Source organism: Oncorhynchus gorbuscha, linkage group LG12 (assembly GCF_021184085.1).
Source record: "Oncorhynchus gorbuscha isolate QuinsamMale2020 ecotype Even-year linkage group LG12, OgorEven_v1.0, whole genome shotgun sequence".
NCBI classification, from domain to species: Eukaryota; Metazoa; Chordata; class Actinopteri; order Salmoniformes; family Salmonidae; genus Oncorhynchus; species Oncorhynchus gorbuscha.
In genome coordinates this window covers 10,971,193-10,984,216 of record NC_060184.1, presented here as the reverse complement: position 1 = coordinate 10,984,216, position 13,024 = coordinate 10,971,193, and the positions used below count along the sequence as shown (strand labels likewise).

The following is a 13,024-nucleotide window of genomic DNA, read 5'->3' as shown; positions in this document are numbered from 1 at the left end:
AAACAAAACACTGCGAACTGGTTTAAACCTTGACAAATGTTTTGAACGGTCTTTGTCGCTTCGTATCTTAGTCATATCAAACATCTTTGTAAAATCGTTGTAATTGAGCTCACAATTGATAGTTGAGAAATAAAAAGTATACCTACAGAAAGCAGTGTTTTCCCAGATTTTAAAATGTTATACAATCAGAACACTTTTCTTTCTCCCAGAGCTTTTTTCCCTCAGGGAAAAGTGGCTCGCTGGACCCAACAGCAGGCCCCAGTGATACAGGGGCAGGCATGCAGACACTTTTTAATACAGGAATCATGAGGATAATGTACTTACTGTTTGTACTGTACTGTTTGACCAAATTATGGTGTTAGCCTCCAAAAAAAAAATAGGATGTTTTTATTGAGGTGAATGAATGTGCAGGAAACACCGATGCAACTGTACAGCCAAGTCAAAGGGTCGCAAAATGCAACTAAAAGACCTCAGTCTGGAGCCCCGCCTTATAGGATTTTCCCTATAGACATACTCTCCAAATTTAGTTTTACTTCAGTAATAAAGTCCTCCCATCTTCGCAATCAACAGTAGCCTAGGCCAATGCTCCTCTCTCACTTTCTCGCGGCTGACTCAGGAGGCTACCGCAATGACTAAGAAAACAGAAAAACAGCTGCTTCATGAACTCATAATAATGTTAGCAATAGCACTACTACAGTAGCTTACTAGCTAGCTTTAGTTTGGAAGCATTCACTATTGTGTGTGTGTGTGTGCAGCACTAGCTAAGTAGATAGCTGGTTAGTCAGCATCATTTCAGTTACTGGCTCAGTTAGCAAGCTTAATGTTGGATAAATCTATGCTAGCTTTCATGACTTTAGAAATACTGCTCCACGAAACACACACATCCTTAGCTAGATAGATGTAAAATGGTGGGACTAAAACTTCCTCAACAGAAAAATGTCAACATGACAGATGAGTTCTAGTTTAGATTAATTCAGATTTATTTCGAGGCAGAAATGGGGATCAGTGGACGATGTCAATAACGTAATATAATCGAATGTTCGACGGCACATTGTAGCCACACTACTTTTGATCTATCGCATTTGCGAGATATGAGACTCACACGATATGAGACTAGGGCTGGGCGATATGGCCAAATTATTGTATCACAGTATTTAAAAATTAATAATAATTGGACGGTAATGATGGTATTTTTAGTTTTTGAATACTGAAAGTTCTACATTTGCTTCATAAGTAGGGAGGGATCCTAGGGGTGGCAACCCACATTCTAGGTGATTTCAATGGGTCTTTCTCCATTCTGATAGTTTTATACTGTTCAATTCAACCAAAACAAATTTCAGGACTTTTATTATTTCTGCATTTCCTGCACTCAATTGCAGTGGTGGAAAAAGTACCCAATTGTCATACTTGAGTAAAAGTAAAGATAGGTTAATAGAAAATGACTCAAGTGAAAGTCTGTCCCACTGGATGTCATAAGGTGAATGCACCAATTTGTAAGTCGCTCTGGATAAGAGCGTCTGCTAAATGACTTAAATGTAATGTAAATGTAAAGTCACCCAGTAAAATACTACTTGAGTAAGTCTAAGTATTAGGTTTTAAATATACAGTGGGGAGAACAAGTATTTGAAACACTGCTGATTTTGCAGGTTTTCCCTACTTACAAAGCATGTAGAGGTCTGTCATTTTTTTATCATAGGTAAACTTCAACTGTGAGAGACTGAATCTAAAACAAAAATCCAGAAAATCACATTGTATGATTTTTAAAAAGTAATTAACTTGCATTTTATTGCATTACATAAGTATTTGATACATCAGAAAAGCAGAACTTAATATTTGGTACAGAAATCTTTGTTTGCAATTACAGATATCATACGTTTCCTGTAGTTCTTGACCATGTTTGCACACACTGCAGCAGGGATTTTGGCCCACTCCTCCATACAGACCTTCTCCAGATCCTTCAGGTTTCAGGGCTGTCGCTGGGCAATACGGACTTTCAGCTCCCTCCAAAGATTTTCTATTGGGTTCAAGTCTGGAGACTGGTTCGGCCACTCCAGGACCTTGAGATGCTTCTTACGGAGCCACTCCTTTGTTGCCCTGGCTGTGTGTTTCGGGTCGTTGTCATGCTGGAAGACCCAGCCACGTCCCATCTTAAATGCTCTTACTGAGGGAAGCAGGTTGTTGGCCAAGATCTCGCGATACATGGCCCCATCCATCCTCCCCTCAATATGGTGCAGTCGTCCTGTCCCCTTTGCAGAAAAGCATCCCCAAAGAATGATGTTTCCACCTCCATGCTTCACGGTTGGGATGGTGTTCTTGGAGCTTTATCCTTCTTCCTCCAAACACGGCGAGTGGAGTTTAGACCAAAAAGCTATATTTTTTGTCTCATCAGACCACATGACCTTTTTCCATTCCTCCTCTGGATCATCCAGATGGTTATTGGCAAACTTCAGACGGCCCTGGACATGCGCTGGCTTGAGCACGGGGACCTTGTGTGCACTGCAGGATTTTAATCCATGATGGCGTAGTGTGTTACTAATGATTTTCTTTGAGACTGTGGTCCCAGCTCTCTTCAGGTCATTGACCAGGTCCTGCTGTGTAGTTCTGGGCTGATCCCTCACCTTCCTCATGATCATTGATGCCCCACGAGGTGAGATCTTGCATGGATCCCCAGACCGAGGGTTATTGACCGTCATCTTGAACTTCTTCCATTTCCCAGTCTACAATTTTAGCTCTGATGTCCTTACACAGCTCTCTGGTCTTGGCCATTGTGGAGAGGTTGGAGTCTGTTTGATTGTGTGTGGACAGGTGTCTTTTATACAGGTAACGAGTTCAAATAGGTGCAGTTAATACATGTAATGAGTGGAGAACAGGGGGGCTTCTTAAAGAAAAACTAACAGGTCTGTGAGAGCCGGAATTCTTACTGGTTGGTAGGTGATCAAATACTTATCATGCAATAAAATGCAAATTAATTACTTAAAAATCAAACAATGTGATTTTCTCGATTTTTGTTATAGATTCAGTCTCTCACAGTTGAAGTGTACCTATGATACAAGTTATAGACCTCTACATGCTTTGTAAGTAGGAAACACTGCCGATTTTGCAGGTTATCAAATACTTGTTCTCCCCACTGCACTTAAGTATCAAAGGTAAATGTAATTGGTAAAATGTACTTAAGTATCAAAAATATAAATAATTTCAAATTCCTTATATTAAGCAAAGCAGGTGGCACCATTTTATTTTATTTATGGATAACAAGGGGCACACTCACACACTTCGACATTAATTTACAAACGAAGCATTTGTGTTTAGTGAGTCCTCCAGTTTAGAGGCAGTAGATGACCAGGGATGTTCTCTTGACAAGTGGGTGAATTGGACCATTTTCCTGTCCTGCCAACCTTTCAAAATGTAACGAGTACTTTTAGGTTTCACGGAAAATGTATGGAGTGAAAAGTACAGTATTCTCTTTAGGAATGTAGTAGAAAAGTACAGTATTCTCTTTAGGAATGTAGTAGAAAAGTACAGTATTCTCTTTAGGAATGTAGTAGAAAAGTACAGTATTCTCTTTAGGAATGTAGTAGAAAAGTACAGTATTCTCTTTAGGAAGGTAGTAGAAAAGTACAGTATTCTCTTTAGGAAGGTAGTAGTAAATTACAGTATTCTCTTTAGGAAGGTAGTAGTAAAGTACAGTATTCTCTTTAGGAAGGTAGTAGTAAAGTACAGTATTCTCTTTAGGAAGGTAGTAGTAAAGTACAGTATTCTCTTTAGGAAGGTAGTAGTAAAGTACAGTATTCTCTTTAGGAAGGTAGTAGTAAAGTACAGTATTCTCTTTAGGAAGGTAGTAGTAAAGTACAGTATTCTCTTTAGGAAGGTAGTAAAGTACAGTATTCTCTTTAGGAAGGTAGTAGTACAGTATTCTCTTTAGGAAGGTAGTAGTAAAGTACAGTATTCTCTTTAGGAAGGTAGTTCAGTGCAGATACCAAAAAGAAAACTTAAGTAGTACTTGAAATATTTTTTTACTTAAGTTCTTTACACCACTGCTCAGTAGAGATAATTTCCACACACACATGTAGTGCTGCACGATATGGGCAGATAATCTAGGACTTATTTTTGACTTGTGAATTAGAGCCAAACTTTTGGAATCATGGAAATAGAATGACTATTCGAATTCTATAGTTAGAATATAATAGTGGGCATTTTGAATACAGTGTTTGAGATGACGACGAGTTAAAATGCCAGGGAGGACTTATTGTGACAGGGTAGGAACTAAAGTGTTTCCTAGGGGACCCAATAAGCTTTGGCTACATTGCGTGTTTTCTCTTAGCTACTTCATGTACCTAACACATTCTTGCTTTGCATATTCCTCTGATTTAAAAGATACTGTTGCACAAACGACATGCTGATTTAGGTCTACACTATCACTGGTATTGTCAGACTGTATTAGCTTGCTATGTTTGCTCTTACTCAGTACATTTATTAGTTAGCTAGCTATTAGCATTAGCGGCTAACAAGATTTAGGGAAACTTGCTAAGACAAGACAAACTAGCGGTTTGCTGATATATGAAATACAAATTAATAGTATCATTATAGAATGCGAGTGGATTTATATTAAGAAGCAAAGTGAAAACAACATTGTTGTATGTGCTGCATTGACCATGCAGGCTGAATGCAAGTGTCTCGTGGTTGAGGAACATCAAATGTGCTCCTTGAGTGACAGGGAGCGTGGCTAGGTCTGTGAGGGACAGGGGGCGTGGCTAGGTCTGTGAGGGACAGGGGGCGTGGCTAGGTCTGTGAGGGACAGGGGGCGTGGCTAGGTCTGTGAGGGACAGGGGGCGTGGCTAGGTCTGTGAGGGACAGGGGCGTGGCTAGGTCTGTGAGGGACAGGGGCGTGGCTAGGTCTGTGAGGGACAGGGGCGTGGCTAGGTCTGTGAGGGACAGGGGGCGTGGCTAGGTCTGTGAGGGACAGGGGCGTGGCTCGGTCTGTGAGGGACAGGGGGCGTGGCTCGGTCTGTGAGGGACAGGGGGCGTGGCTAGGTCTGTGAGGGACAGGGGGCGTGGCTAGGTCTGTGAGGGACAGGGGGCGTGGCTAGGTCTGTGAGGGACAGGGGGCGTGGCTAGGTCTGTGAGGGACGGGGGCGTGGCTAGGTCTGTGAGGGACGGGGGGCGTGGCTAGGTCTGTGAGGGACGGGGGGCGTGGCTAGGTCTGTGAGGGACGGGGGGCGTGGCAGGTCTGTGGGGGGGCGTGGCTAGGTCTGTGAGGGACAGGGGGCGTGGCTAGGTCTGTGAGGGACGGGGGCGTGGCTAGGTCTGTGAGGGACGGGGGCGTGGCTAGGTCTGTGAGGGACGGGGGCGTGGCTAGGTCTGTGAGGGACGGGGGGCGTGGCTAGGTCTGTGAGGGACAGGGGGCGTGGCTAGGTCTGAGGGTGGGGGACTAGGTCTGTGGGGCGTGGCTAGGTCTGTGAGGGACGGGGGCGTGGCTAGGTCTGTGAGGGACAGGGGGCGTGGCTAGGTCTGTGAGGGACAGGGGGCGTGGCTAGGTCTGTGGGACGGGGGGCGTGGCTAGGTCTGGTCTGTAGGTCTGTGGGACGGGGCGTGGAGGTCTGTGGGGCTAGGTCTGTGAGGGACAGGGGGCGTGGCTAGGTCTGTGAGGGACAGGGGGCGTGGCTAGGTCTGTGAGGGACAGGGGGCGTGGCTAGGTCTGTGAGGGACAGGGGGCGTGGCTAGGTCTGTGAGGGACAGGGGGCGTGGCTAGGTCTGTGTGGAAAGTTGTATGGAGAGAAAGAGCAGAGTGAGAGATGACTCTAGAGTAACAAAGTAAACTATAAAAAATGACATTACACATGGCGTGTCACATTTAGCAAAACACAAATTCAAATACCGATACAGCAGGTAAGGTAAAATCCCAAATCGGTCCCTGCAGCAATACTAATATATAGTAAAATACGGCATACCGCCCAGCCCGATATGCGACTGATACGAGACAGATCATTGGAGGCCTAATCCATGCGCTCTGACGAAAGACAATGGGCACCGACGTCATTATGATCATTATCATCATTATCTACAATACCACTTGCTTTCCATATTCACTGCAACTTGTCCTCAAAAAGATCCCTGCATAGGCCCATAGACACATACAGTATATACAGTGCATTTGGAAAGTATTCAGACCCCTTGACTTTTTCCACATTGTTTATGTTCCAACCTTATTCTATAATGTATTAAATTATATATTTTTCCTCCTCAATCTACACACAATACCCCATAATGACAAAGTGAAAACAGGTTTTTGAGAATTTTATAAAAAATAAGTAATAAGTATTCAGACCCTTTGGTATGAGACTTGAAATTGAGCTCAGGCGCATCCTGTTTCCATTCATTGATCATCCTTGAGATATTTCTACAACTTGATTGGAATCCACCTGTGGTAAATTCAATTGATTGGACATGATTTGGAAAGGCACACATCTGTTAATATAAGGTCCCACAGTTGACATTGCATGTCAGAGCGAAAATCAAGCCACGAGGTCGAAGGAATTGTCTTGTAGAACTCAGAGACGACAGGATTGTGTCGAGGCACAGATCTGCTACCAACCCATTCCTGCAGCATTGAAGGTCCCCAAGAACACAGTGGCCTCCATCATTCTTAAATGGAAGAAGTTTGGAATCACAAACACTCTTCCTAGAGCTAGCCGCCCGGCCAAGCTGAGCAATCGTGGGAGAAGGGCCTTTATCAGGGAGGTGATCAAGAACCTGATGGAATCTAGTCAGGATTGAGGGAAAGATGAACTGAGCAAAGTACAGAGAGATCCTTGGCAAAAACATGCTCCAGAGCACTCAGGACCTCAGACTGGGGCACACAGCCAAGACAATGCAGGAGTGGCTTCGGGACAAGTCTCAATGTCCTTGAGTGGACCAGCCAGAGCCTGGACCCGATCGAACATCTCTTGATGACCAGGAAATAGCTGTGCAGCGCCGTTCCCCATCCAACCTGACAGAGCTTGAGAGTATCTGCTTAGAAGAATGAATGGGAGAAACTCCCCAAATGCAAGTGTGCCAAGCTCATAGCGTCACACCCAAGAATACTTGAGGCTGTAATCGCTGCCAAACTTCAACAAAGTACTGATTATAGGGTCTGAATACTTATGTAAATGTAATATTTCCATTGATATATTTATGCATTAAAAAAAATTTAATTATGAGGTATTGTGATTAGAGGTCGACTGATTTAATCGGAATGGCTGATTTTTGGACACCGATTTTTATTATAATAATTTTTCCACATGTATTTTTTTTACACCTTTATTTAACCTTTATTTAACTAGATAAGTCAGTTAAGAACAAATTCTTATTTTCAATGACTGCCTAGGAACGGTGGGTTAACTGCCTTGTTCAGGGGCAGAATGACAGATTTTACCTTGTCAGATCAGGGATTCAATCTTGCAACCTTACGGTTAACTAGTCCAACGCTCTAACCACCTGCCTCACAAGGAGCCTGACTGTTACGTGAATGCAGTAAGAAGCCAAGGTAAGTTGCTAGCTAGCATTAAACTTATCTTATAAAAAACAATCAATCAATCATAATCACTAGTGTAAAACTACACATGAATGATGATATTACTAGTTTGTCTAGCGTGTCCTGCGTTGCATATAATCGATGCGGTGCGCATTCACGAAAAGGACTGTCCTTGCTCCAATGTGTACCTAACCATAAACATCAATGCCTTTCTTAAAATCACAGAATATTTTTTATATTTTTAAACCTGCATATTTAGCTAAAAGAAATCCAGGTTAGCAGGCAATATTAACCAGGTGAAATTGTGTCACTTCTCTTGCATTCATTGCACGCAGAGTTTGGGCTGCCTGGCTCATTGCAAACTAATTTGCCAGAGTTATGCCATAACATTGAAGGTTGTGCAATGTAACAGCAATATTTAGACTTAGGGATGTCATCCTTTAGATAAAATACGGAACAGTTCTGTATTTCAATGAAAGAATAAACGTTTTGTTTTCGAAATGATAGTTTCCGGATTCGACCATATTAATGACCTAAGGCTCGTATTACCGTCTGTTGTGTTATGTTATAATTAAGTCTATGATTTGATAGAGCAGTCTGACTGAGCGATGGTAGGCACCAGCAGGCTCGTAAGCATTCATTCAAACAGCACTTTTGTGCGTTTTGCCAGCAGCTCTTTGCAATGCTTCAAGCATTGCGCGGTTTATGACTTCAAGCCTATCAACTCCCGAGATTAGGCTGGTGTAACCAATGTGAAATGGCTAGCTAGTTAGCGCTAATAGCGTTTCAAACGTCACTCGCTCTGAGACTTGGAGTGGTTGTTCCCCTTGCTATGCATGGGTAATGCTGCTTCGAGGGTGGCTGTTGTCGAGGTGTTCCTGGTTCGAGCCCAGGTAGGGGTGAGGAGAGGGACAGAGGCTATACTGTTACACTGGCAATACTAAAGTGCCTATTTTATTGATGTATTATATAACGTTAAAATAAGTGTTTATTCAGTATTGTTGTAATTGTCATTATTACAAAAAAATAAAACATAGTCAGATTAATTGGTACCAGCCTTTTTGGTCCTCCAATAATCGGTATCGGCATTGAAAAATCATCATCGGTCGACCTCTAATTGTGATGTCATTATGGGGTATTGTGTGTAGATTGATGAGGTTGAACAAAATGATTGAATCCATTTTAGAATAAGGCTGTAACGTACCAAAAAGTGGGAAAAGTCAAGGCGTCTGAATACTTCCCGAATGCGTTGTACACACAACACTACTGCAGTGCACTCTTCCAGCCCCACCACACACGCACACATTCACCCACGCAGCTGCTGCTGCTGCTAACACAGGAGAGAACCTCGTACCCAAATACTCCAAAGCTCAAGCCCTATAGCTGGAGGGCACAGAGGGATTCTGTACCCTCTAGTCAATTAGTAACCCGGGCAGCAAGACCCTCCGCTCCCCTCTCCTTCCACCCAGTCAATCATTAACAGCAGACCCAATGGAAGCTCTCCTCTCCCCTCAGCTTCCACCCAGTCAATCATTGACAGCAGACCCAATGGAGGCTCTCCTCTCCCCTCAGCTTCCACCCAGTCAATCATTGACACCAAACCCAATTGAGGCTCTCCTCTCCCCTCAGCTTCCACCCAGTCAATCATTGACAGCAGACCCAATTGAGGCTCTCCTCTCCCCTCAGCTTCCACCCAGTCAATCATTGACAGCAGACCAAATGGAGGCTCTCTGCTTCCCTCAGCTTCCACCCAGTCAATCATTGACACCAAACCCAATTGAGGCTCTCCTCTCCCCTCAGCTTCCACCCAGTCAATCATTGACACCAAACCCAATTGAGGCTCTCCTCTCCCCTCAGCTTCCACCCAGTCAATCATTGACACCAAACCCAATTGAGGCTCTCCTCTCCCCTCAGCTTCCACCCAGTCAATCATTGACAGCAGACCCAATTGAGGCTCTCCTCTCCCCTCAGCTTCCACCCAGTCAATCATTGACAGCAGACCCAATGGAGGCTCTCTGCTTCCCTCAGCTTCCACCCAGTCAATCATTGACTGACTTGATGCGAATTCTATTAGAATGTATTGACAGGCCCCCGTCAAGTCTCTTACTCCTTGATCTCAACACACGCAGCCTTTCTCTCTCGATATGTAGCAACGCATGTCCTTCCATATACGAGTTTACATCCTGAATCTTTTGAATACACAATGTACCCTGGAAGTGTGACCATGTCCACGGTGGCTGTGTGGGTGTGTGTGCGCTTGACAAGCTCTCAGGCAAAATGTCAAAGAGCTCCAGTGATGTGTGTGTGTGTGTGTGTGTGTGTGTGTGTGTGTGTGTGTGTGTGTGTGTGTGTGTGTGTGTGTGTGTGTGTGTGTGTGTGTGTGAGAGAGAGGCCCCGCCAATGCACGCCTCCCACCATCTCCCTCCTGCTGTAGAATCAGGTCAGCCTGACTGCCTCAGTCTAAATCGGTGTCTAAAAAAGGAGAGGAGGAAATAGGACAAGAGGGAGGGGGGGGGAATAAGGATTCAGAGCACCAAGGGTTGGGTTTGTTTTTCTAGGTCAGAGGTCAGTTATCTGGTGTGGTCGGGAGGAGTGATAAAGAGGGCCTGAGTGTGTGGCTTATCACTGTTCTAACCAGTCCTGTGTACACTCAGTGTATACAACCTACATCTCCCTGTGTTGTAGCCTAACCTGATTTGTGTGTGTTTGCTAGTTAGTATATCTTGTACTCTGTGTTTATGTTTGTGTGAATGTATATTTTGTCCTCTCTTTCCTCTCTGCTTCTTATCTGATCTGTTTACATTGACTGGCAATGTGGTTTTGATTGGTTTACGTTGACTGACTACTGGCAATGTGGTTTTGATTGGTTTACATTGACTGACTACTGGCAATGTGGTTTTGATCAGTTTACGTTGACTGACTACTGGCAATGTGGTTTTGATTGGTTTACATTGACTGACTACTGGCTATGTGGTATCTTGCTGTTATTGTGAGACAGATCTGGGTTAAAGTAACATTTGAAGTCTTTGAGTCTACCAGATTGGTCAGTTTTGCAACTCTTTTAATTCCTCTTGGTTCGTTAAGCCAGGTACGCTCAATCAAGCACAGATCAAATATTTCTAGTAATATTTGAACACAGGTCTGGAGATGAGAAATATCGTGTGGATGGGGGATCTTTCTGTCCAAGTGTGTGATTTTTGTGTGTGCGCTTGTGTACCTGCCCGGTTGTGTGTGTGTCTGCCTGCCCCTGCGTGTGTGTGTCTGCCTGCCCGGTTGTGTGTGTGTGTGTGTGTCTGCCCGGTTGTGTGTGTGTGTGTGTGTCTGCCCGGTTGTGTGTGTGTGTGTGTCTGCCTGCCCGGTTGTGTGTGTGTGTGTGTGTCTGCCTGCCCGGTTGTGTGTGTGTGTGTGTGTCTGCCTGCCCGGTTGTGTGTGTGTCTGCCTGCCCGGTTGTGTGTGTGTGTGTGTGTCTCCCTGCCCGGTTGTGTGTGTGTGTGTCTCCCTGCCCGGTTGTGTGTGTGTGTCTGCCTGCCCGGTTGTGTGTGTGTGTGTCTGCCTGCCCGGTTGTGTGTGTCTGCCTGCCCCTGCGTGTGTGATTGTCTGGTCTCCTGGCCTGCTTTGGCAGCATACCGGCCTCCAGACCAGTCAGGTGTGTCCCTCTGACGCACCTCCTCTCTGGCAGTTCACTTGGGTGTACACACACCATGTCAGTTGTGTTGTGGAGTAAGCCAAGGTTCAACACACACACACACACACACACACACACACACACACACACACACACACACACACACACACACACACACACACACACACACACACACACACACACACACACACACACACACACGTGATCCTTTGCCTTATTATGTATTAGTGCCTCAGTTGCCCTGGAAAATATTTTCTCATACAAGGAAAGATTCACCCATTTTGAATGTTGGATTTGTTTTTGTGCATCTCTGAGTGATGATCTATCGATTCCTGCATCATTTCACGTGTTTCTGAGCTATTGCCATTCGTTCGTGCAGGCAGAAATTTGGCCGGTATGACGTTGCACTGTGGTAGTCTCTCTCACTACACTGGAAGTTCATAGGAATATGACTTTTAGATGGTGAAAAAGTCTATCATATATGTCAGATTACAATACTGGCTGACGTTGACTATTCTCGATTGAGCCATTGATCATATTTTTTTGCGGTATTCCTGCCTTCGAGAAATGTGTAATTTGTCAGCCTCTTCAGTCCCGGGTGCAGTTGCATGGTGCAGTTGCATGGTGCAGTTGCATGGTGCAGTTGCATGGTGCAGTTGCATGGTGCCTACTTCACATGCTGTGATATTGACTTTGGTATTATTGTGTGTAGCTACGTTTGCTAGTCAGTCAGCCAGCCCAGAATGCATTGCGTTGTCGATTTGCTACCGTGACCATATTATAAGACAACATGAAACATTTGTTCACAACAACTATTCTGCCCTACCAAGCAAAAAGGCACTAACTGCTCATTAAATACATGCTTAATCATGTACAAGTATCCTGCCTTGTATTGTGGTTTGGAGAGAATGGGGGTCATGTTAGCAGTAACTGTATAAAGTTACTATGAAACCAAGGTAAATAAAAGCTGTTTTTCTCAGTTCCACGCAATGAGCAGTTACTGTCTTTTTTGTGCTTGGTAGGGCAGTATTGTTCTCACATATTAGTGGTATTTCACAGTAAATTATAGGAATGAGTGGTTTTGGGTGGATAATCCCTTTCACTAAGCCCTGTCCTGGGGTGTGTCTGAAGCACCGTTACTGCTGGCTTAGCTGTATTTGGCCTCTAAGAAATACGTGTACGATTTTGAATGTGCATCTAAAAGCCTTAGTTTGTAATGCATTGTAATCATAGCTCAGTGACGGCTCTCCATATACATGTCTAGGCCCAGAACTATTTCACCGACCAGAATCACAAGCCAGCGTACTACAGTGTTTCCCCTACCATTGTTCAAATAGGGAGGTGGGCCCTCCCAATAAGCTCTGCCCCCCCCCCTCATCTAAAATTATTTGACTTCAACATTTTGGATGTTGATTTGAGGCGTAATTGCACCCCGCCTGGAAAATAATCTAGGGGAACAGAGGGTCATGTTCCTTAGGGGACGCAATTGCACATTATTTATTTATTTAAATGTTTTGCAACGGAAAACCCAAAATGAGTGTTACTTATTACACAGTCCACTTAGTGTTAAGACCCTTCCTGTTTCAGTCTGTTTTTATCCGTTTGGTAAGTAATGAACACACGCCTGTATCCATGCTGGATGTTGATGTATGTACATGAGGTTAAGGATCACAACACTGCCCGGCGTCTCAAACGGAACCCTTTACTTTTGACGAGGTGCTAAGTGAGACTCATCCACTATCATAGAAAGCAGTGGGTCCTAGGGTGGACTGCTGGGGACTTACAGTAACTAGGCTAGTAGGAGGGGGATGGAAACATCAATAAGGAAAAGTCAGCAATTCCCAGCTCTCTTAATTACGCTGCAT

The 13,024-nt window shown here is 44.3% G+C and overlaps 1 protein-coding gene across 4 annotated transcripts in view; it reads left to right on the top strand.

Annotated features, from left to right (window-relative positions):
• Positions 1 to 13,024, top strand: part of cdc42bpb (CDC42 binding protein kinase beta (DMPK-like)) — a 140,698-nt gene that overhangs the window by 31,533 nt on the left and 96,141 nt on the right. The gene's annotated exons all lie outside the window — the stretch shown is intronic.